Source organism: Coturnix japonica, chromosome 7, assembly GCF_001577835.2.
Source record: "Coturnix japonica isolate 7356 chromosome 7, Coturnix japonica 2.1, whole genome shotgun sequence".
Taxonomy (NCBI): Eukaryota; Metazoa; Chordata; class Aves; order Galliformes; family Phasianidae; genus Coturnix; species Coturnix japonica.
The window spans coordinates 28,909,281-28,931,717 of record NC_029522.1 but is presented as its reverse complement, the minus strand read 5'-3'; the positions used below and the strand labels follow the sequence as shown (position 1 = coordinate 28,931,717).

The window sequence follows — 22,437 nt, the reverse complement described above, 5'->3', positions numbered from 1 at the left end:
TGATATTTTATAGCAATACTCTCATGAATAATTATTGTCTTGCTGTTAAGCCAGATTTTTTTTCTAATATCATTTTGTTCCTATTTAGATCTGGGGAAAAAAAGGCACTTCAGAGTAAAACAGTCCACAGCGGGGTTTATCTATACAAGACTTACAAATTTCTGGGAGACTGGTGGTAAAATGAGATTTACCCAATATTACTGCAAATTAAGCTGTCTTTCTGCGCTATAGCATGGCTCAGTGAGAACCAACAGATGAACGAGGTATGCCAAAGGTAAAAAATGTTATGTCGCTCTTAAAAAGCTGAAGTATTATCATTCAAAGAGGTGCAAAGATAAGAAATGTTTATTGTTTCCAGTTCTTCTAGTTCCCTACATTCAGCAATATGTATTATCACAATTAGTTTTCTATAAAGTTCAAAGCAAGTGTGTTCTTGTACACAAATTTAAGCAAATTTGTTAAAAGATGCCTGGTATTTCTTGGCTGGAAAACAACACAAATATGCTGAAAACATTTGATCTACACCAGTATAAAATCAATCTGGAATTGAGTGAACCATAAAACAGCATCCTCCATCTCAGCACCTGGTCTGTTCCTATCTTCATCCCTATCTCTTTGCCTTTCAGACAGCACCAACAACGAGCAATTTCAGAGCCCCAATTAGTGAATTTACTGACAGCTCATGGTAAGAGGGTGAATGCATGCACCATTCTATTACTCTTAGCAGACTATTGGAGCTTGATTGTGCTTGTACCTAGACATGCCCTGTAGTTTTCCTGGGCACTTTGCGTGTGAAACATTCAATGCATTAATTTTATTTCATTTTCATCTTTGATTGATATGTATCCAAATGTGCAGCAGCCAAAAAGCATTTCATGACAAGAAAAGAACAAAAAATCTTATTTTTCTGAATATGGTGAGGAATTATCTCTACTCAATGGGAATTCCCTGTGCTAGTTCTGTGGAGAAAAGCATTATTTCAGAGTTCTGCTTGGATTAACTGATGTGTTTTGAGAAATGGGAAGTAGGGAGAAATTGAGTGCCGCCATGCTCTGACCACAGCACTACCATTCTCTGCTGTAGAACATATTATTACCTATAATTAAAATATTATATATGCAAGATGACAATGTCATCATATTTCCCCCAACCAGCCAGGGAAAACTGTTTTATATAGGCACTCCTATATCACAGTAAATACAAATATTTAAATTAGATGAGGATAGTGCATTAGTGTTTTTCAAAGGTTACTAGTCTGTGCTTTAGCAACAGAATGATTAAGATTTGCATGAAAAGTCCATTACAAGATCAATCTTCAAAAGCTCTTATTTGAGTGCCATGTCCTGCACTAATGTAATGGTGACTTGGAAGAAGGGTGTCCAGCTTCTCTATGGTCACATATTGCAGAAGTCCTCCATCATATGCACTACTGTTTCCAAAGTGATTTAGCTAATGAGTTAAAACTAAGTACAGCATCGTGTTGGCAACAGTTAGAGCTGCTAATATTATTAATAAGGATATTATGACTTTTTGGCAAATCTAAACCTAAATATTAATGAACCCAACTGATGTTCAAAACTGAATGTAGTTCACGTTAAATTTTAAAGCTTTGAATTACATGAAGATCTTCGCAAGTCCTAGTTCAATCGACAGTAATTGCAATTTGCCTTCAGCTACTGTGCCTCTGTGTTATTTTTCCCTGTTGGTGTGGGAGATAACAAATGTGTGAATGACATTTCAGCCTGGTAATTGGGCCATTTATAGTTCCTTGTTAGTTCTTGCTGGATAAGGGCTGTGGTGCTGATTTTACACAAGGATCAAGCACCTCATTAAAAGCACAGTGCTGAAAGCATGCCTCTGATACCTGACTGCAAGACAAGTGTTGCCATGTAATACGTGAAAAATAAATGACTTTGTACCTGCCATTATCATAAAAAGATGGCACTTCTGACAACTGACAACCTCTTAGTCTTCTTCTGTATTGACATCTAATTTAGAGAAGTCTTTGTTGGTTCAAGTGGTGTTACCCCTCCTTGTCCCAGCTTTGTTTTTGCAGGAGCTGAGCCATCGTGGCTCAGCCCTACTCCTGGCTGTTTGCTGGGACCAAGCATGGGGCAATGAGATACGAGCCAGCAGTGGGTCTTAGAATCATAGAATTGCCTGGATTGAAAAAAAGATAATGATCATCCACTCTCTGCCCTGCGCAGGGTTGCCAACCACCAGACCAGGCTGCCCAGAGCCACATCCAGCCTGGCCTTGAATGCCTGCAGGGATGGCGCATCCCCCCCCTCCACTGGGCAACCTGCTCCAGTGCATCACCATCCTCTGAGTGAAAAACTTCCTCCAACCTAAACCTCCCGTGTCTCAGCTCGTAAACAGTCATCCTTTGGACAAAGCCCTGTATGGGCTGGGGATGCAGCTCGCTAAGCCCAGGTTGTTTTCCTCCCATCTTTTTGGACATTTTTCCCTGTAAAAGCAGTGGAGATGTTCTGGATGCCAGTTTACAGTGAGATTTTTATTGTCTGTCAGTGACTGTGCCAAAGACAGCAAAGGTTAGAGGATTCTTCAGCATAGTCGGCATGAATTAATTGGGAATTCATTGTAGGAAGAAGACCAATTGCTTGCAGTAGAAGAAAAAAGAAAAGAAAGATATTTTCGGTCACAAAACTTGCACCAAGGGCACAGACACACTGTTCTTCTAGCTACGCCAACAAGTTTAATAAAAGGTATTACCTCTCCCCCCACAAACCTTGTTTCTATTATATTGCAAGACCATCACAGTAATAACAATGCTTCTGTCATAATATTAGCAGGAAAATGTTAGTAGTATCTATTCAGCTGCAAGCTATTCCCTGATACCATCAGAGAATATGATTTTTTTTTTATTATTTGGATATATAAAAGCAAGATGTTCAAGATATACTTTTTTTTTTTTTTTTTTCCTTTTGGTAGAGAAAGAGGTTTTCATGCAACTATCCACTGAAGGTTTGTAGCTTTATGCTTGTTTTTGGCTGCATCGTTTCACTGCAGCTGTTGCTGCTGAAATTGTTCAGTAGCAAAATGGGAAGAACTCAGTGAACGTGTAGGAGAAAAAATCTGTCTAGACTTGTTGAGATTGTCATTTAGGAAAAAAGCCTCTGTGAAACGCAGGTTGCATTTAGCACTATGCTAGCAATGACTTGGAACTCCTATTATTATTAAATTCACAGTGTTCACAGTGCTCAGAAGTGACTGTGAAATGTGCCTGACTTCTCTAATGGGTTTTGGAATCAGAAAAATATGTAAATGCCTGAAGATCTTTCCAGTGATATTGTCATCATCCATCTGCATTACATTTTTGCCTTAAACTAGAACATTCTTTCATAGTGAATAGGATGCTTGAAGGGGAAGTTTCTTTTGCCTTTTTATTGATTATTAATGAAATCACAGTGCTCTCAGCATGTGAAAACTGCAGCTCTGAAATAAGGCTAGGCAGTGATAATTGTTTCTCTTAAATCAAATATAACAAGAAAAGGGAGCTTTCTAGGAGACTTCGTGATTTATGAAAATTGAGTAATAAACATTGCTTGATTTGCTGGGAATCTGGAGAAGTGTTTCAGGCAGCTTAGGAGAATCAAACATATTTCAGTTTTCTTCAATTTCAGGCATTGTGTCAAGAGGAGTGACTGAAAAGCCCCAACAGATAATGATGAAAAATGTAAGTACAGTGAACATTCTTAATAAAAGCACACTATAGAAAGCCACTGTCTGGCTTAGTAGTTAAGAAAACAGAGAACTAATGATTATAAAGAAGAACTACATATGTTTAAACTGTTTTTCAAAGGGCTGTGATGTACTGCATAGCTAATAAATTTGCCAAATGAAGCACGAAAGCAGCAGATTGACAGAAGAAATTCATGACTGGGTTGTGAAAGCACAGGGGGACACAGCCCCTACAGCTGTCCTCCCACATGTTCTCAGAGTGAAAGAACATCCTCTACAGCTACGCCAAAGGATGTTGTGTGCAATGGATTCCTTCATCTGTGCATATTTTATTAACAAACCTTCATGCGCAGATTTCCTGCTATTAACATGAGTTTCTCCACTGTCACACTCCAAGCAGCATATGTTGTCCTGGATTGGAAAAAGCCTGTGGTTTGCATTGGACTCAGCATGAAACCACATCTGTGGGCTCATCCCATGGATACACATTGCAGATGTGATCCTCACCACCTCTTCTGTGGCTGCAGGGCCAGATCCTAGCAGAGACAAATGCCCTCATACAGGCTAGCAGTGCAGAACTTGAGGTGTTTACAGTGATTTCCACATGAATTATGAAATGCTACCCATGGCTATTTCACTACTTTGTTTAACTCACGACAGTAGACATGCCAAAACATAGAACAATGCACAGATAGATGTGGTAGCTCTCATCCTAACACTGGCTGCATCGTAAGTTTGGGAATATGCCTTAGTCACTTATTTTCTTTGCCTTGTCTCAGAACAAGCTATCTTTTCACATCAATATTTTCTTTCAATTTGAAAGAAGGTAGAAAGAAAGCAGACATTACATCAATTGTGTAATATCAGGATAGTGCAGCACTGGAACACGTTGCCCAGGGAGGTGGTGGATTCCTCATCTCTGGAGAGACTCAAGGTCAGATTGGACCAGGTTCTGAGTAATATGATGGAGATGTAGGTGTCCCTCTTCCTTGCAGAGGAGTTGGACCAGCTGGCCTTTAAGGGTCCCTTCCAATGAAAAACATTCAATAGTTCTATGAATATAATATATATTGTAAAAACCTTAATACTGGGCTTTTGACAAAGATTTCAATCTTCCTAGTAAATCTGTGCTTGACCAGACGTGTCCCTAAAAAGACAAGGCCAAACTGTCTTACATGCCAGTGTGCCTTGCCATGATGACACTGGGAAAATTGATGTTGTTTATCAGGGGATATAATTATTTTGTATAAATATGAAAGATGCTTGACATAGTAATCCAACTTAGAATATGGCTGAAGCTAAATGTTCAACTAAGTCCCGTGAGATAAAAAAAAAAATAAAAAATTAAATCAATTATTCAAGAATTATTGGAGGAAGTGTTTTGGAACAGCCAAATAGGTTTAAATTAAAAATTTTAAATTGCAAATGGCATAGCATTGTTTCTTAAAATTCATCAAGATTAACTAACGCCTCTGTTCTGGCTGCGTAATTCTAACCCAGCAGAACAGATGCGTATGGTAGAGAAGCTGGTGACATTTTGTGTTATATTATCATCTAATTATTCAATAAAAGAATTAGAAAGCACAGTTGAATGTAACTCTTTGGCAGAGCTAATGCTTATGCTCGCCTGGCTTTGCCACACATTTAACAACACGAGACTATACCTCTGCCAGGCACCGATTGATGAAAATCCTCATTCCCTTCATTTTTGTCATTTCCCCAGTGTTTCTATGGAATTACCATGCCAGCAGGATCAGGTGATGACTGGTTAATATGCCTCAATATGTGCTGCTTGGTTATAATTTTTATGTTTTATTGCTGTGTGTTCTTTGTCTGGGCAGAAACTTCCCTATAGTGCTAAGGTTTCCATTTTATTTTTTCATGCAGGACATTTCTTTAACTACACCTTTGAGTTTCTGAGGGTTTGAGAAGGAGCTGAAATGCTGTTTCAGGACGGTTCATTCTAATTTGAACAAAGGAAGATTTCCAGCTTTGACCATGTCTTCTTAAATTCAGTTCTCGTAAAGAGTTTGTATGGACTGAGCACCAAAGCAGGTATTGTCTCTTCTTAAATACCTTTGTAGGGATATTCCTTTCTAGTTTTGGCAAGGGATTTGCTTAATAGTTGCCAGATAATGATAAATATAATATAACATTAATGTTTTTAGCTCCTCCACTCGATTATCATCTGAAGGAGTAAGTCAAAATGACAAATGAATAAATAAATAAAAATGACCAGAGCTATTGTTTTAAAAAGTTATGTAATTTTGACTGCAGAAAATATGAAACACCTGAAAATTGACACATCAGGAGAACGTATCATCTGGAGGCTGTTAAGTAGTACAAGTTTTCACCTTTAAGTAGGCAGAGGGGTTTAGCAGTAAGAATTTTGTTTCTGCTATTTCTCAGCAGTAAACGTTCTTAACATTTGGGGAATTAAGAATTTAGAGCACTTGTGAAAAGGATTAATTTTACTATGAATTTTTTAAGCCCACACAAAGGCTTCTAAAAATGAGATCTTTTCTTGCAAATGGGGATGAGGAAAGAGCCATGTGTGTACACCTCAAGCTCCCTGCTGCAGGCTGCTGGTAGTCATGATATGGAAAGTGAGAAGGCAAGGGAAGCAAATCTGCTTAAGAAAAATTTTGCAGATCCAGTTTCCTTCCAGACCAAAGAAAAAGGCCACGTGCTCTCTCATTTCATGGGTGGAAATGAAAGAAAAATGAGACCAAGGCCATAAAAACTTCTTCTTCTTGTTTTGTATTTTAGATGATATTGTTCTTCTATGTGTCTCCTGACAGCAGTCTCAGACATTGTCTTCATCCTCTCCTATCTCTTTTCCCTGAAACCCACCTCCTAAAATCCACCTCCTATAATTCCTTTCACACATCTTAAGTTAGAAGTCTGAGACAGACTGAGGAGAACTGCCCAGGCCAGTCTGATCTTCTCCTGTCTTTCCTGTCTTCCTCATTCTATCTTCTAGGTAAGACTGGTCATCCTTAGAACTCATCTTTTTCTGTCCCTAATGTCCCACTCCAGTGCACTGTGGCTCTCCAAGGCAAAGAGGAGAGAAAGTAGATGGAGATGGAAGAGCTGGAAATTCAAACTCATCTTGCACTCCAAGGAGACAGACAAAGAGCTCACCCCCCTCACATCATTTAAACAGTTCTTATCTTTGAGGTCACCTTGGGCTTTATCTGAATGAGTCTTTCCAGAGAATGGGATGAAATGCATGTAAACTGTAAAAAAATGTATCACTACTCTGTTTGCACAATCATTTATAATTTGGTGCTTATAAAGTTACTATCAAGAGCACCGTGTTGTAATATTTGTTTTGTATTTTTATTGCATATAATGCTTCTTCTAATGGCATTGTTTCAAAGATCCAGAAAGTTAAATATGCCTACAGATAATCACAATCTCCTTTTGTTTTTCATATCGATAGCCATCATTTAATTTAAGTACTTAGGATTCATTTTCTAAAGAAAAACGAGATTTCATAATCGATAAAAGGAATATATACATCTGTGCATTGTGTATATTTGGCAATATCTTTCTGCAATAGTCTTTGAACTCAAGTAGTTATTACGATAAAATATAAAAAACTTCTGCAGATGCTGTCTGATTCATATGGACTGCTATTTAACGAGTATCAACTCTATCAAACTATGGTTATTTAAGAAACAAATCCTTCAGGTTCCTTTGAAAATTTCTAGCCTTAAAACTTCGAATGAGTTTTTGTCAGAGCAAAGTTAATGCTTCATCTCTTCTAGGTTATTAAGTTTTAGTCTTACACTACCAGTAAGTACAGTGATAGGTACATGGAGAGGGCAATTGACTGTCTCTAAAGGTTAACAGTCTTCTGGCTGAAAATGAGTACAATTACTCACCAAAAAGCAAATGACTAAAACCTTCATCTGAGGAGTTTTCAAATGCAACCGAAATGGACACTGCAACTCACAGAGGATGGAATTTATAGAAAGAAATAAAAAAGCATCTAAAGAAATGAAAGATTAAAGTGATTCATGAGAGTGTTCCAAAACAAATGCAGATTATTTTAGCTTTGGGAAGAGAGTACGTGGTTTACCATCCTTTCTGAACTTAGTTGCCTCAAAGCATAATTTGGTTAGTTGTGAGGTGGGGGACTGAGGGAAGAGCATAGGTCACTGCATGGATCAGTTCATCCCTGTTTGCAGTGCCATGAGAAAACATTATCTACCAGGTTGAACTAAGCATTGGATATTATTCTTTTTGGGGAAAGCCTGACTGTATTATAACCAATGAAAAGTCTGAGATATAATTCCAGGAAGATGAGGTAAGGACTCTGCAGGTGTAAGAGATGTAGGAACTCTGCTGGCTTGCACTACTGAGCTGCAAGCTTTCAGGGCTGGAAATAACACTGTGGAGAAGTGCCGCCCTGCTCTCACCTCTCCTGAAGCACTGGAGCACTGAGTGATCTTAAACCACCAAAAGAAAACAGAAATGAAGTGGAAAAATTAGTAGTGCCCTGTAAAGATAATTCAAATGTGATTTTTTTTCTCTTCTTTCTTGCATGTTAAAGAACAGTTCAGCATTTCATCCCTCTCTAAGAGTCCAGACAAGCCCACTGAAGCACAAGTGAGAATTATTTCCACATAATGCTATATTATATTGGGGTCAAATCTTTACAAGGGTAGATAATGGCAGGACAAGGGGAAATGGTTTTAAGTTGAAGGAGGGAAGATTTAGGTTGGATATCAGGGGGAAGTTCTTTACCAAGGGAGTGGTGAGGTACTGGAACAGGCTGCCTAGAGAGCCTGTGGATGCCCCATCCCTGGAGGTGTTTGAGGTCAGGCTGGATGGGGCCCTGGGCAGCCTGGTCTAGTATTAGATGTGGAGGTTGGCAGCCCTGCCTGCAGCAGGGGTTTGGAAGTTGACAGTCCTTGAAGTGCCTCCCAACACAAGCCATTCTATCATTCTATGGTTCTGTGATTTCAGAAATGGATGTTTTCTGTCTCTCCAGGATGACAGGGAGAAGAGAGGGAAAGTCTGAAGAGCACATCACAGAAACACAGTGTAATTTGGACAAATAGAAGTGCTTAATTCCACTTAATGTGGTAAGTTCTGTATCATTTTCAAGTTACAGTTGGTTTATTTTTTGTCCCTAAGTAATCTTTTAAATGGGAAAAATCATAGAGTTTTGTCCAAAGCAAAGCATTTCCATCTATAGAGTCAGAGTGCTTGTGAACAGGTCCCTTTTCCAGGTGATGTGAAGTAGTGAGGTAAGTCAGATGCCTGATGGCAAGTGTCAACATTATCAAATTGTTTTGTTCTTCATCTGTTTGTACTTCAGCCTCCTGCAACATAATCAGCAGGCTACTGTCCTGTGGTTGTGGCATGGAGGTGAAGATCAATGGTCATTCCCCACAAAAGTGGGGAAACAATTACTGTGGTTAGAAAGTCAGTGTGGAGATTAGCAGCTCTGTCCACAAAGCAGTGTTTAAACCATGCTGGTAAATATGATGCAACCGCACAATTAACAGTGGTGCTGAGATAAAATATTGACTAGCCGTACTCATTAAAGGAGCCCTGGTTGATCTGTGCACCAAATGAGTCAGGGTCCTGTGGAAATACAAGCGTGCCATGGTGTAATTAGAGAGCACATCAATATAGTGTATGAGAGCAAAAGAGAAGATTGTCCAGACATGTTGACTTATGAATGTTTGACATTGCAATATTAACAACAAATGTTAATAAATTATTAACATTTATATTTCGTGGTGGGTATGAAATGTAACAGAAAGCTTCTCTAACCTTTGTGTCAGGTATACTTCGACAAGACATGGGCCTAATCAGTAGCTAAGACACATGCAGATGTCTTTCAGCTCCGCTTTCCTGGGACCCTAAATTTGAGTTGCTGCTGGGAAGAGTGTTTTTCCAATCACAGAAAACAAGCTGAGAGTTTTAAACTGAAGCAAACTTTTCTGGTGAGAAGGAAAATTCAGAGAAACTGTTAAGTATGGGAAAAAAAAAAAAAAAAAAACAAAAAAAAAAAACAAAACCCAAAAAAACTGAATAAGAAATACATACCAAATAAACACACGCCTTCCTCAGGGATTTGGCCCCATTTCTGAGCACTGGATTCCTCCTAGACAGGGACTGTGGCAGCAGCCATCAACTGCTCCATGGTGCCATCAGATGGTGCTGCATGATCCAGATGTCAAGCCCTTTGTCAATTACTGCCTCTTGTTCCCTTGCTCTTGGACTAGCTAGTGAAATTGCTGGTCGCTGTTCATAGAAAGTCAAGAAAACAGAGTGTTAATTCCATTTAAAAAACAGAAGATTATGTCAGGAACAGTAGCCTAAATGGCATCATCTTGTGAAAGCACGCTGGCATGCAGGGGCTTATTGTCCAGAAATGCCTTTTGCAGGGCTGAACTATTTCCTCAGCTTGCTATCTAAGCAGAGAAATGTTTTTGTTTTTTTTCTTCATTCAGTTCTCCATGAATGTGAGTGGAACAGAAAACCACAAGCACTGTAGTGATGCACATCTCATTATTTCGAGGCCAGATAACTGCATCAGTGCAATGTTTTGTGCAATGTCTGAGGGGACGTGTCATACCAGCAGTGGGTAACAGCCATGTTGTTGTGTTTGTCCTGTGCTCCAGGAGGCAGAGAACTGCTCATCCAGCTGGCTAGCATTAAATTAAAAGCTCTTAAGACCAGGTTTCATAGAGAAACTCAGTTTTTTGCCAAGTAGTAAATAATAGGGGTTAAAAATATTCTGGTATTCCACTGGCAGCAAAGTTAGTTTTTCGTCTGTGAATTATATACTTTAAATGTTACAGCAAAAGAAGGTAAAGGGTAACTCTTAGTTTTCAAAAAAAATTTTAGAGCTCTTTTCTTAACAATCGACTGCTAGCTCAGTATCCTTTGTTTTTCTCTATGTCTAATTGATTTCACTTATTTAGGCATAAGCCATAGCAGTTAGCTCTGTCACATACCTGTCAGCTTCAATTCCATTCCTCCAAGTCGTTTGTGAACTATCTATGCTGCTGTGTACCGAAGCCAGTTGGAGGCATCATCTGGATGCACAAAAGCTGCAGCTGATTTGGAGCTATCCCTTTGTATCTTCTGGCTTTAATTAACAAAAAAGTTTTGCCTTTTCCTCTCCTTTTCCTTTACTTTTGATTGATCTTAGCTGACCCACAGGATTTCACATGAAACAAAGTTTTTTCCTAAAGCTCCTTTGAGCACATGTCATGTTGTTTCCTAAATTCGTTAACAGCTCCATCTGTTTGGCAATCTTCATTTTCAAACATCGTATCATAAGATATTCAGGAACTGTAAAAGGTCATTTAGGCCTTAAAGCTTTGTTCTCTCTATCTCTGAGAGTTTCGTATCCAGCTATCTCACATTCTATCTGGTCTCTTGGGCAATATATTTTAATAAGCCTCTAATGCCAAACTTAATTATCTGAATCTGAAAATTCAAGCTCCTAAGCATCCTTTTTCTTCTTTGCTTCGGAGTGCCTATAAAATACAGAGAAGTATCTCATGTTCTTAATTACAGTTTGGGTTTTTTTGGCCATTAGCTGCACATTAGTAATATGTTTAGAAGCAAGTCATTTTGTAGCTTTTGTGACCAGTTTCAATTTTTATTGGTTAGCTCTGTCTGCTTAGCATGGAACCCCAGGTCTTTTGCTTGTGGGACGTGACTCTGCACTGGACAGGGTTGAAGCTACCTGCTAAGAGACCTCTGTGCACAGAGGAAATCTCAGAATATGGCACATGGCCATAAGGATGGCTGTGAAGCTGTTCAGTTCAGTTTTTTATCGCTGGCAGTGGCTGTTGTCAAGTAGCAGAGGAATGAGAGCGTGGTTTAGCCCTTCTGCTCTCACCCTCAGCTCAGAGAGGTGGCAGCCACATCTTGTGATGATTGGCCCCAGATGTGCATTTCTTCCCTCTATTGGTTTAATTGCTCTTGAACTTTTCTATGACTTTATTATCCATAAAACCCTATAATAGTCAGTTCTTCAGTTTAATCATGGCTGCACAAGAAAAAAACTTTGACCTTTGCCTATTCTTAAATTACACAAATTAATTTATTGCACACTCCCAAACTCTTCCATTGCAAGGGATTGTGAATAATTGCTGCCTATTAACTTCTTCTGTCTCGTTCATAACTTCCTCCCATGACATCCCACCTCAGGCATCGCTTTCCCAAACAGATTATGTTCAAACCTATTTAATCACTCCCCACGCAGAGCCAGTTCCTATATACCTCTCCTAGCACTGCCACATATCTCACACTGAATAACTATCTACTTGATTTCTAGTCTGAGTTGAAGCAGTTGAATTACATAAAGTCAGCTCCACATAACGCATGTAAGAAAAAATGTATCCAAAATTGTGCTTTGATGTTACTTCAGATGCAACTTCAGATGAGAGATCAAACTAAAGCACTAAATAGAGTCCCTCTGTGGATTCATACGTATCCATGGAGCAGTACTTAGGTTTCTCTTGTAGAAGACAGTTTCACAGTTCTCATTTTGAAAGTGCTGCCTGAGACATGATACATGCGAGAGAAACGAGACCCTTTAATTGTGCATTCATTCCTCTTATGTAGGCAAATAAAGTCCTTTCTGTCATTTGCTGTTCATTAGCCTGGGCTAGGCATCAGGCTGGACTGTTCCAAGAGCAGTAAACCCCAGACCTGTGCCTGACAGAGGGCTGTCCACTGAGCAGGAAAGGTGATAACCCCTGTTACAGAAGCTAGTTTCTGGTGAAGGCTTCTGAGGATTTGTACTAATTGTATTTGAAACGGTTACTTCTGCTTGCATATAGTTAGTAATCTGATCCAATATGATGTGCCTGTAGGGAAGGCATGCTCAGCCTGAACACTGGGCCTCAGGAGCAGGAAGCTACATCAGCCTCACCTCTGCCTGCCTGCTGTATTGGGGAACTCAAAATGTTTTCTATGTTGAATGACAAAAAACAACTTTGTCAACATACAGTTGCTAAATGGCTCAATGAGTGTTCTTTTCTTGTGTGTGCATTCTGCATTTAGTTGTTGAAATTTACATGGTTAAATCAAAGTTTTTAGCTATTTTAGCACCTTCAGGAGAGCACTGATGGCTCAGGCTTAAAGTTTGATATCCAAGATTAGGGAAAATTCATTGATTATTACTAAAGAAAAGCTAGAATTCTGCTCAGATCTATTGAATTAGTGCAGTTTTGATGGAACTGACTAAGATGTTTCAATTAGACCTAGAACCAAACATTTTTACAATGCAAGCATGGAGTTTTCTTTGGCTTTGTTATAGTGTATGATTGTACCATTAAAAACAAAAATTAACCCATCCCATCACTTCCCTCTGCTTGTTCCCAGCTAAGATGCTTTAGGGGAATCATCAGACTTGCTGTGATTATGTCAGAGGTATGATAAGTAAATTACAGACTGTGTGTTATGTGTTATTTTTACCAAATAAGAAACCTACAACTGAGTGGTAATTACTGCACTGGCTATCTCTACATTGCTGCATCCTTAGAGGCGGTTAAATTATACGTTGTACATCCTTGTGAATAGTAATAACATCCTGAACAACTTTAATCATTCACCTTAAGATCTGTCTCATGGAAATCATTAGCCAAAGCCCTATCTTAGGGTGAAGGTCTGGCTGGGTAGGACATCAGATTCTAGTGTAAGTAGCAATCTGCCGGGAAAATGATTCTGAAAATGTAAATGAGAAAGAAGATGCATTTCAGATCATCTTTGATAACAAAGGAGAAATAAACAACCCAGCTGGGATTCAGTGGCATTTTCTGATTTGTGTAGGTCCTGTTCCCACCTCGTTACCAGCATGTGTGCAAACAGTAGCCATGCATTTTGTACTGATTAGCCTGACGGTTTGAAAGATTAGCTTGGTTTGACGTGTAGCAGTGAATGCAATTAGGAAAATAGGACCATATGTTATGAGGACCTTAGCTGGATAATGAGAATGGAGGAATATGAAAAGTGTGTTCCAAAGTCTCGGGGAAATGATACGTTTAGCAAACAGAGGCTGTCAAATCTCAACTGACTAGACAGAAGGGCTGATACATGTAGTTATTACTGCAGAGGATTTACAAAACATGGTGAGTAAATGGCACATAATTTCACAAAGCAAAGACAAAAAAGTTAACAAATACAGAGTCATCAAGAGTCTACTCAACAGAAAACATTGTCACAGTCACTAATCCCATTTTAAGTTACAAATAACATATCTTAAAGACAGAGCCTACCAGATGATGGTAATGTGCAAGTTGTTTGGGCATCAAATCAGTACAAACTTTGTGCACCACTTGTTCTGGCAAATCACGGGTAGAAAAATGTGTCCTCAGTAGCTCAGACTGTTCTCTAATGTTTTCATCCTCTATCTATGAATTCACTCTCTGTACTGCCTTGTCATTTAGTACCACACCTCTTCTTTCCACATCAACAAGATGGTAGCCATGTCTACACACCTGTAAATAATGAGAATTTTATAAGACTAATGCTTTTGATTGTTCCCTGTTAAACTTGAAGTTTGTTCCTTTTGAATATCACCATAGCACCTTTATTTTATTTTATATTTTATTTCATTTGATATTTTTCTCCTTCTCAATTCCACAACTCATTAAGATCCTTTCAATTTGAGTACACACCTTGTTATAAAAGAATACAGTTTTCCCTGCCACAGTTTTTGATGATCTTGTTTCATCTCCTACCCATTTCCCTACTTTCAAACTACTTGTTTGAAAAATGCATTGGAATAAATCATTAAATAAACTACTTTCAAACAAGTAGTTTGAAAGTAGTTTATTTAATGATTTATTCCAATGCATTTTTCTGTTAAGAGAGGCAAAGTGGATTGGTTTGCAAATCCGTCTCTTCTGTTTATTCAGAGTTAAAGGCTTTGTAATCTTCCAGTCTTCCTTTTCCTCACGCATTTTCAGTACATTCTAGCTGACAAACTCAAAGTCAGAAAGAGCTGCCTGTCATAAGCAATCTTGTTGTTGTAAATCATTATCCAAAAGAGAACAATCTATTTACAAATGCTGCTTAAAATCTGCATGCTTCATTTTGCAAAACATCAGCAGCGATCCTTCTGGGATCGGACAAATGCAAACACTTGGAGAAAAGATGAAGTCAGCAGAAACCACCGGTGTGCTACAGGATTAACCAAGGATTATCAAATATTTAAAAGAGACTTTTTACTTGCTCAAAGTGATTGGACTTTTTCTCCCTTAAACACAGAGAAGCCTTTTTTTCTAACATTTTTTCTAATTAAAAACAAAATAAAAATCCCTAATAAAACAATGACTACTTCTTGAGGCCATCGTCTCTCCCAGTTAGTCATTAATGCCAAGGAAATGAGCCATACTTGATTGTTATTGCTACAATGTAATTTAGAGCTTCCTAGAATCAGATTTCTTGAATATATTCTAGTCCTCCTGGTCCACCTGAGAATGTGTGCATGATTTTATCTACATTAAAATTAGAATATGGTCACAATAAAGAAAATAAAGGAGTTACTGAGGAAAAAATAATACATATATATTGAAAACTGCAATGGAAATGATAAATTTGATTTTAACAAAACTTTTATATCAAGACTGTGTGACTGAATAGCCTGATCTAGTGGGTGTTAGTTCTGTATGTGGATGGGGTTGTAACTAGGCAATCTTTAAGTTCCCTTCCAAGCTCAGCCATTCTATCACATTCTGGCAGACAGACACTAGGCACGACTTACGGAAAGTGGGGTGCATTGACTCAGATTCTCTTCTGATATCAACAACACAACAACAACAAAAAAAAAAAAAAAAAAAAAAAAGCAAGGGGAAGGGGAGAAAAGGGGAGAGGAGAGGAGAGGAAGAGGAGAGGAAGAGGAGAGGAGAGGAAGGAGAGGAGAGGAGAAAGGAGAGGAGAGGAGAAGGGAGAGAGGAGAGGAGAGGAGAAGAGGAAAGGAAGAGGAGAGGAGAGGAAGATAAGTTTGGGGTTTGTTTTGTTTTTGGTTTGGTTTGGTTTTTTGTTATTGTTTTTTTCTTATATTTAAGAAGTTCTAAATATTTCCGTATTTTCAGGGGATAATATTAATTGGATCCTGGAAAGACAAGCACTCCAAAACTTCGTCTTCATCATCTGATCACAGTTGAAAAACTGATGCATTTGAAATGGCAGAAGCTTTTTAATGTGGAACTGTTTGGCAGCCAAGATAGACTCCACTCTCAGTTTTAACAGTATAAGTACAGAACATAGTGAACGACAGAGGAGAAAAATAAAAAATAATTTAAAAAAGAAAATCAATATACTGCATAGATGGTGAAAAAATGCAGCAAATCATGTAAAAATGACTTACTTCGGTCTGGTGAGTGACTGAAAAATATCTCTTTCTTTTTGGGACTTTGTTTTAACAAGCTGGCAACAAGTCTAATGAGATCAGGATCTAAGAGACAGGCTGTGAAAACGATGTGAGTAGTATACCTCTAGTGGAATCTTCTGTCCTCTCTTCCATGATTGTCACTTCCTAAATGAATGTGACAGCAGTAACCCAAGGTTTGGCCTGAGTTTTGCAGCTGGAAGCACTGTGTTAAGAACAAGCTTCACAGTTTGATGTAATCCCTGACCTTGCTGTTATCCATGGCTATGTTCCCAGTGGCTTCCCCAGCTCTCATCCTGAGCCAGATGATAGAAACGAATTCAAATGATTGAAAACCCCATGAAACTGTTTGGTCTCTGGACTGTGATTTCTAAAGTGTGACTTAAGACCAAAGTCTTAGTTATGGAGCACCTAAATACATCTCATTCTGCTACCAAGCAGCTCTGCTTCCCTCTGCCCCTACCCTGGGTTCATCACTTAGGTTTTTGGGAGACTCACAGGTGTTCATAATGGGACAACACCACAACATGGCTATCCTGCAGAGCTCACTAGATGCTATGCTGTCCAGGTGAACCAGGGGACATATATCAGTAATAACAACTTCCAAAACTATCGCTGCTGGGTCAGTGAGATCCAGGAACTCCTTCAAAAAATGTTTTTGCTGTTTTCTATTTCCTATTCTATTATATTATTTTTCCTCTCTACAAAGTGATTGTTTTCAGGCTGTTATGATGCATATTTGATGATGCTGGCTGATTAGTTTGAACTTGTGTTGCTGCCTTCCCCACAAACATGTGATGAGGCTGATGCATCCCTTACTCCCTCCAGCAAACAGCGTGGAGAGCTAACTACCAAGTGGGCATGTGATGAATGCAAAGTATCAATCAGAATAAGCTTAAGATAGTAATAGGAAGAATGTGAACGTGGGATCACATCACAGCTATCTTAGCTTGAACAGAACAGAGTGACTGGTGCTTAACAATCAGGAAACAAGGAAAACACCAGTTTCTGTAATAACACCCAACTGCCTGTGAGTCATCATCTATGAGCAATGCACATCTTTGCTACGTTGTCTTAAACCAGTACTTTTTCTACATTTTACAGAATTAGCTTTCAGAAGTGTTGCTGCTGTAGCTACTTCTCAGTGCACACATTGGTGGCTCAGAGGCTGGAGGGGAGGACCAGTGGTACTGCAGGACCCCTGCTCAGTGCCTGTCATCAGTGAACCCTACTGCTGCACAATGCATGTCTGACCCCAAAGCAAAGGAAGGTAAAGGAGAAACATTTATGTGAGCTTCAGTAAACTTTGTCCTAAGGTCTAACAGTAACGATTAAATGAAATGAGGCATAGTGAGAAAAAAGTTTCCCATGGAAGAAGGGTGCGTTTTAGTTGGCACATTAAATTATGCTTTGTTATATTTGGTTTATTTGCTGCCTTGCTCTGAATATAATTTAAAAACTGGCAAGTCAAATTGTCTGCGTGGCCCCGGTGAAAAGAAAATACCTTAGAGAAATTCTGATTTGATAGACAGCATAATTGTTGGGTGCTTCAGGCTATCGAAGAGCCCAGAACTTAGATCACAGGCGAAATGGGAGATCTTTATACAGTGTGGTCCCATCTGTAATTAGTTAGTGAAGGGGATTGTTTTCTACATTTCTGGTATGTACAGAGCGATTTCTGCTTCACTGATGATTGTAAACATTGTTCTAAGTACTATTTTATGATCCCTATAGGAATAACAATGTAAACAGCATAATTATGTTCACCTTTGAGGCATATCTAGAAACTTTGTTCTTCCAGAAGAGTGATAACAGAAATGAACACTGCTGACAAGGTAAACAGAGAGACATGGCAACCTGCTTGTTAGAGACAGCTAATGCTTGAGGGAACTCTGCATTCAACACCAATGCAAGGAAAAAATCTTAAGGTTTGTATATTTATCTTGTGCACATGTTGAGATTTATTCATAAATGTATTACTATGTGGGGAAAATATTAAAAGCAATAAATTTTAAGATCTGTTTTCTTCTGGAGAAAACACAAAGACTTACTATTAGTAAACAGTATTTCTGTATATATTTATTATGAGCACCATAGATCACATGCATATTGGTGTCTGTTTTTACCATCCTCTTATTAACACCAGCAGGATTCCTGCAGAGTAGATTTGCATTTGGAAGACGCTCATTTCAAATTTTACCTTTGTTTTGTCTAAGAAGAGCATAACAAAGCCTCCTGCTTTAACCTCTTTGTTGTTTACTCTTTACAGAGAGGAAACCTCAGGAATATTTCCTTCGCAAATTGTATTTTCAAGGCCTTTCAATACTTATGATAAACATGTAGGTAAGATTAAGGGTTACTGAATGTGATTTAGCTAAATGCTTTAGCTTTAGCTAGCAAAATGCTTGCTTTCTTCAAAGCTGCCCTTTTGTGACTTTTGGGAGATGGAATATCATCCGTCTTCTTTCTTCGAGATGAGTTCCACTCATTGGGGTGGATTTGCTTCTCAACGTTTTTCACTGAGGTATCATTCGAATTTGGCTAGGAATCTTAATATATTTTTGACTCTAGATTACTACATTAATTTGATTTAATTGCATTTATGTGGCATATTCTTGTTGACAGACTTTGGGGAAAATGCTGGGTGAAAAAACCACTAATCATGATACAGTAGTTTCCTAACACTGAAGAAAGTTTCGTAACAGAAGAAAAACTCTATAGATAGATGCACTCGCTTGTCTGTAGATGGAGAATATAAATGCGTTATTGCTGTGGAACTTCATAGTGCAATTTATGTATTTGATTTATTCATAAATTATGTTCACATTTTAAGAATAAACATATTCAGCTTTCCACTGCAGAGAAAATTATTCTTAGATTTTAAATACTACTTTTCATCAGATTAGTCTTGTTTGTAAGACAGTATAAGGTAATAAAGGTACATTTTCCAGCTAAACGCATTTGGGGATGGAAAACACCTAGCGATAACAATAACAGCAATTCTTGGCATTACTATAGCAACTTTCATCCAAAGATCTCCAAATGCTTTCCAATAAGTAATTAATTAGGCCTCACAGCACCCTGGAGAGTTAATTACAAATTATCAAGCATACTCTCAAACCATTTCTATTGAAATTATACTTGTACCCTTTCCAGATGAAAACAAAATACACTGGCTATCATACCATGACCTTTCACTTCTGTTATTCATTTTGAAAATGTAATTAGATGAGAATTTGAATGCATCCAGTTTTAGGAAAAGCTAACATAATTGCTACCTGACCACAAAACTCATTAGAATGTTTTGTTTTGTAAGATGATACTTTTTAATCTAAGTCTTTAATAAAACAGTGACATCCACAAGAAAAAAATGAAATACTGCTGGATATCCCGGTAAAATTCCAGAGAGATTTTAAATTGTGGACATCCATCTGTTCTTCTGTCACAAGAGTGTTTGGTTTTGAGGATGTTTGATCCAGACTTTGCTTCTGACAGAGTCAGAAGAGGAGGACAGATCAGTGTTTCCTCCAGACTGAGCATCCCTCCAGGGATGTGGTGAGCTCTGCTAATTCAAATGCTGCAGTCTGGGCTGGAGGAGGTATTTATTAGAGAATGTTGTGTCCCACAGAATGTAGGAGGGGGCAGAGAAACAGCAAGAAAAGGCTGAAATCTCAAATCTATTTATAATGGAAACATCCTGCATTTCCTCAAGCATTGATAGTACAAGGTATAATTCCTTCCTACGAAAAATCTGAAGCTGTAATTTTACCTTCATCACATAGAATCATAGGAGTAATTAAAAACACTTTTACTATGTCTTTTGCAGCAACATACTTATTGTCTTGTTTTGATGTAAGATTAAAGTAGTTTTCTTGCATAATTTTCTGAAGGCAAAGAGTTTTGTTCTTTCACATACTAGTTTTGTAGGAAAGTAAAATAATGCTCTTGTTTGCATGGGCAAAACTTGCGTACAACTTGGAAAAAAAAAAAACTAATATTTTATTGATGAAAATATTGTGCAAATGAAAATATATCCAAATCTCATCTGTTTCAAAGGCTGCTTTACTATGTACATTAAATTAACTGCAAAGACCTATTTTTCCCTCCTCTAGTACAAGTGTCTAAAAGCTATGATGAAGGCGCCCATCCCTACTTCTATAAGTGAAGATCTAAGCGTTAACAGAAAGTGCTTAAACACAGATGTGACAAACTGAAGCAGTATAAAGACGATGAGATTCCTCCCCTTTAAAAATAAATAAATAAGAGGGAAACAGCCATTAGGAAAATGAAAAGTTTGTGAGGTATCATGAGATAGCAGAGGGAATTACATTCCAAGCAAATTTAGTGACAACTAAAGACAACCTCTGGGAGAATAACTGAGGGCTCTCTGTTGTAAGTGTGTGGTTGCAGTTGGTTTTGCACCACTGCTTCATCCCAGCAGAATAGAGAGCCAGCTTTCCAAGAGCATTAGTCCAGTACCAATTCAGCCTTCCTGTTGTTTTCTGTTTTTACATCCACATACACAATCCCAGTAAAGTTGACAGGTTTCCACTGGTGTGCTAAAGACTCTGTCCCCTTCTTTTCCATAGCTCCCCTTTGGATACTGAGGCTGCTATCAGGTCACCTCTCAGCCTTCTCTTCTCCAGGCTGACCAGCCCTAGATCTCAGCCTGTTCTCACAGGAGGTTTTCCATCCCTTCCAACATTTCTATGGTCCTCCTCTGGATGCACTCCAACAGATCCATGTATCTCCTGTACTGAGGACTCCACATCTGGATGCAGCACTCCAGGTGAGGCCTCACCTGCACAGAGCAGAGGGGCAGGATCACCTCCCTCACCCTGCTGACCACACTGCTTTGGATGCAGCCCAGGATATGTTTGGTTTTCTGGGTTGCGAGGGCACATTGCTGGCTCACATCCAGCTTCCCATCCACCAATCCCCATCCCACACCACCACCCCCCTCCGGTCTTTTTCATCAAGGTTGTGCTCAGTTGTTTCATCCCCCAGCTTTTCTTGATAATGGGGTTTGCCTCGACCCAGGTACAAGACTTTCCATTTAGGTTTGTTGAACCTCATTAAGTTTACCTGGGCCCACTGCTCAATTCAGTATGATTAAACTTTTAAGTATTGCTTGGGCTAAGGAAAATATGTAGCAACTCCTGCAGAGAAGTTTAGTGCTGGTGAAGGCAGAAGGAGGTGAAGAAGAAAGCCGTAGGAAAAATCTGAGCTGATATAATTACATAAGGGAACAAAGTTGCTGGTGTGTGCTGTGGCATAACCATATGCAAATAAGCATATTAACTGCTCAGACATTCTGTTTTTCAAACAAAAGCAGTATGGTAAGAAACAAGAATTTGTAATTACACTGTGTGGCAGAATTGAAGTGAAGAATCTTCTTACAAGAAACCACAGCTCTTAAGCAACTGTTACTAACATTAATTATACAACTCTTACAAATGAATGCTTGAGTGGCAGTCCCTCCTATAGAAATATTGAATGAATAAAATCTATCTGCCCAGCTGCAAGTGCATGTCAGCAAAAGTATCACAGGGAGAACAAGGGTGATTTTACTCACTGTTCTGGGAGATGGAAGTTCTATGTTTATTTTAAATGAGTCAAGCCAATTAGAGGGTCTTGATCGAACTTTTCTCTGTTTCATGTTTACTACTACTTTTAATAAGAGTAGAAATATTTTCCTACATCAGAAACAGGCTAATGCTTGATATTTAGGATGGTTTTAGATGATGAAATCTCCTTTAATGTTGGTCTTGAAAAGAATGCCAAAGTGAGTCAATACAGTGTTAATCTTTTGCCAGTAAAGCTATAAATTTCCTTATAGAATTTAAGCCACTCTTCTTATCTTTCCTGGAATTTACCAGGCAAAAAGGGGCAATTACGATTAGTACAGTTCAGATTTAATACAAAGCACAATATCTAATATGGGAGCTCAAAAAGAAAGCTCAAATGTTGTACATATACCAACAAGCAATATAGCAAAACTAAACCATTATATTTATGCTGCTCCAAAAGTAATGCCTCCTATTTTATGATGTTAATACAATGATGTCAAAGGAGGATATCCGTGGGATGGCAATAGTGGTTGAACCTTATTGCTAATTTTCCATGACATTTTGTTGCTGTGTGACAGGTGGCTGCAGTGGGGCAGTCTGACAGAATGGCCTCTGACATGGAAGTGCGTATGGAGGAAAGGCATGGGATTCAGTTCCCCCATGCAGAAAAAAAATTGCACCTATTGACGTAAACTGATGCTTTCTGAACATTTATGGAAACAAAGCAATAGATGTGAACACAGTGAGGCAGAGAGTGGTGCATTTCAGCAGCAGTGACAGCTTCAT

The 22,437-nt window shown here is 38.6% G+C and overlaps 2 long non-coding RNA genes across 2 annotated transcripts; both read left to right on the top strand.

Annotated features, from left to right (window-relative positions):
* Positions 1 to 3,637: 3,637 nt before the first annotated feature.
* Positions 3,638 to 8,316, top strand: LOC107316909. The gene is made up of 3 exons (XR_001556643.1): positions 3,638 to 3,697; positions 5,590 to 5,757; positions 8,264 to 8,316. It is a non-coding gene; the product is annotated as an uncharacterized LOC107316909 (long non-coding RNA).
* An 8,874-nt stretch (positions 8,317 to 17,190) lies between these two features.
* Positions 17,191 to 18,436, top strand: LOC107316908. The gene is made up of 3 exons (XR_001556642.2): positions 17,191 to 17,351; positions 17,883 to 18,009; positions 18,351 to 18,436. It is a non-coding gene; the product is annotated as an uncharacterized LOC107316908 (long non-coding RNA).
* Positions 18,437 to 22,437: the final 4,001 nt, after the last annotated feature.